We start from the raw sequence: 3,806 nt of genomic DNA on the forward strand, positions 1-3,806 counted from the left end.
TAATAGAATCTTAGGAAGTAGAGAGTTGAAATTCTTGGAAGTCACCAGGAATTACAGAACTATATACTCTTTACATCAATCATCTTTGTCATGAAAATGGCACTGGACCTTAGAATCTGATTTACGAATCTAAGTTCAACATTTCATTGGCATCTGACCTACTTGGAGAACTTGTTAGAAAGGCAGAGTCCCAGGACTTCTGTTTTCTCTGACCCTCAGCGGTGAAAACACAATCGTGTTGGGAAGGTAAGGAATGGATTCCACCAAAGGCAAAAAGATGGGAGTAAGGAACCGTGAGAGCTGAAAGCAGTCTAGGAAACATGGATGGACTGTGCAGAAACAGGAAAGAAAAAATACAGAAAATAGCAAGTATCGTTGTAGTGGGACCTTCAGATGGCCTCAGCAGGACAGTAGTGCATGGACAAAGGATTTATAAACCCAATTTCTCCATGATCAAGTTAGTCAAACAGCACTCTCCTCAAGTTCCAGGACATTAGGCTAGGCAAACGGAGCAATATACAGGAAAGAGTAGCCTTTCCTCTGGCGGCAACCATCAGGTGAGCCAAGATGGGTGCAAACAAACACATCCAGGAGCTACGGAGGAAGAAGCAGTCCGACTGGAAGTTCTTCTGCAGGTCCGCTGCTGGCAGTGTCACTAGCTCTCTGCACTGCACAGGATTCCCCGCCCCAACCGGCCTGATAAAGCACAAAGGCTAAGCAAAGTTATGTCATTTACAGGATTCGTGTCCACCGTGGTGGTCGCAAATGCCCGGTGTCTAAGGGTGCAACTTATGGCAAGCCTATCCACCACGGTGTTAACCAGCTGAAATTTGCCTGAAACCTTCAGTCTGAGGAAGGAGCTGGGAGCCATTGTGGGGCTTTGAGAGTCCTGAATTCCCTACTGGGTTGGTGAAGATTCCACATATAAATTTTTTTGAGGTTATCCTCATTGATCCATTCCATAAAGCTATCAGAAGAAATCCTGACACCCAGTGGATCACCAAACCAGTCCACAAGCACAGAGAGATGGGTGGGCTGACATTTGCTGGTCAAAAGGGCCATAGCCTCACAAAGGGCCACAGGTTCCACCACACTATCGGTGGTTCTCTCCATGCAACCTGGAGAAGGCATAATACTCTCCAGTTCCACCGTTATCACTAATACGTGTGATATTTGTATAATCCATATTCAATAAACAATTTAGGACAGTCAAAAAAAAGAGTATGTGTCAGGGGGTAGTCTAAATGTGGCTAAACAGCACCCTATGGGTATAGCAACTCTGAGATTAATTTCCCTTACAATGACATAGACTAGTTCTTGCACCCCTACACTAGAGGTGAGCTAATTGGGCAGAGTTGTTGTTGTGATGGTGGTGGTAGTGGTGGTGGTGGTGGTGGTGATGGTGGTGGTGCTGGTGGTGCTGGTGGTGGTGGTAATGATAATTAAACCCTGCCTGACTGCCTTCAGCCAAGACAGTACACAATCTGGCTCTTCTCAGTCTCCTCCTGGATAGCCTATCTGAGGGCCTCTTGCATAAATAGACACAGAGGTGTCCATTACACCCTCTCACTCACCCATGGTCATCCTGAGATACAACAACTGCTGTAACCTATAAAGGCATTTACCTGCAAGCCTGGCAATGTCAGGGTAATCCCAGGACCTACATACACAGATGTGGAGGAGAGAACTGACTCAACAGAGTTGTCTTCTGACCTCCACTAACATACACACACACACAGAGGCACATGCATACGCACATACACACCATCTACACACACCATCTACACACATACAATACTATTTTTATTATCACATATTTAATAGACAACCTGAAGTTTTATGTTTCACCAAATTAAAAATTTTAGGTCTTGAAACTGATTTAGAATTACCTCATGTTGTAGCATTTCAAATGTTTTGTTTTTCATATCTTCATAGAAATATAATTCTCTATTTTCACATTCATCTAACTTCTTTCCTGCTATTTTTAAGACATCCATAAATCTATAAGAACAAAGAATTAGCATATAAAAATTTAAATGTAAGCACAAATGTTTGAATAGTAAAGAAATTAGTATATAAAGTATAATGCTGTCTCACAACCATCCAGTGGGAAAAAGATAGCCTTTTCAACAAATGGTGCTAGCTCAACTGGAGGTCAGCATGCAGAAGAATGCGAATTGATCCATTCTTATCTCCTTGTACTAAGCTCAACTGCAAGTGGATCAAGGACCTCCACATAAAACCAGACACACTGAAACTAATAGAAAAGAAACTGGGGAAGACCCTTGAGGACATGGGCACAGGGGAAAAGTTCCTGAACAGAACACCAATAGCTTATGCTCTAAGATCAAGAATTGATAAATGGGATCATAAAATTACAAAGTTTCTGTAAGGCAAAGGACACTGTCAAGTGAACAAAATGGCAATCAACAAATTGGGAAAAGATCTTCACCAACCATACATCCAACAGAGGGCTAATATCCAATATATACAAAGAACTCAAGAAGTTAGACTCCAGAGAGTCAAATATCCCTATTTAAAAAATGGGGTACAGAGCTAAACAATGAATTTTTACCTGAAGAACTTCGAATGGCTGCGAAGCACCTTAAGAAATGTTCAACATCATTAGTCATTAGGGAAATGCAAATCAAAACAACCCTGAGATTTCACCTCACATCAGTCAGAATGGCTAAGATTAAAAACTCAGGGGACAGCAGGTGTTGGCAAGGATGTGGAGAAAGAGGAACACTCCTCCACTGCTGGTGGGATTGCAAGCTGGTACAACCACTCTGGAAATCAGTCTGGAGTTTCCTCAGAAAACTGGGCATGACACTTCCAGAGGACCCTGTTATACCACTCCTGGACATATACCCAGAGGATTCCCTGGCATGCAATAAGGGCACATGCTCCACTATGTTCATAGCAGCCTAATCTGTAATAGCCAGAAGCTGGAAAGAACCCAGATGTCCCTCAATGAAGGAATGGATACAGAAAATGTGGTATATTTACACAATGGAATACTACTCAGCAATTAAAAACAACGAATTCATGAAATTCTTAGGAAATGGTTAGAACTGGAAAATATCATCCTAAGTGAGGTAACCCATTCACAAAAGAACACACATGGAATGCAGGCACTGATAAGTGGATATTAGCACAGAAGCTCTGAATACCCAAGACACAATTCGCATATCAAATGATTCCCAAGAAGAAGGAAGGAGAAGTCCCTGGTCCTGGAAAGGCTTGATCCAGCATTGTAGGGGAGTACCAGGACAGAGAAGAAGGAGGGGGTTGATTGGAGAACGGGCAAAGGGAAGAGGGCTTATGGGTTTTACAGGGAGGGGAGAACCGGGAAAGGGAAAATCATTTGGAATGTAAACAAAGAATATAGAAAAAAAATAATAATAACAACAACAATAACAATAATAATAATAAAAAAGAAAATAAAAAATACTGGAAAAAATGATGCTGTCTCATTTACATCAATAGAAAATTACTTGAAAATATTATAATGAAAATTTATGTGCTGGAGAGATGGCTCAGAAGCTAAGAGCACTGACAGCTCTTAGAGAGGTTCTAAGTTCAATTCCCAGCAACCACATGGTGGCTCACAACCATCTGTAATGAGATCCAATGCCCTATTCTGTTACATCTGAAATGACAGTATACTCATATATATATATATATATATATATATATATATATATATATATATATATATATATATAAAATTTAAAAAAAAAAAAGAAGGGCTTCCAATTTCCCTCTGCTTCTGGAACTGATCCTGTGTCACAGCACTGAATACC

The 3,806-nt window shown here is 41.0% G+C and overlaps 1 pseudogene; it reads left to right on the forward strand.

Annotated features, from left to right (window-relative positions):
• Positions 1-567: 567 nt before the first annotated feature.
• On the forward strand, positions 568-1,161 carry LOC127690838 (60S ribosomal protein L15-like; annotated as a pseudogene).
• Positions 1,162-3,806: the final 2,645 nt, after the last annotated feature.

Source organism: Apodemus sylvaticus, chromosome 8, assembly GCF_947179515.1.
Source record: "Apodemus sylvaticus chromosome 8, mApoSyl1.1, whole genome shotgun sequence".
Classification (NCBI taxonomy): Eukaryota; Metazoa; Chordata; class Mammalia; order Rodentia; family Muridae; genus Apodemus; species Apodemus sylvaticus.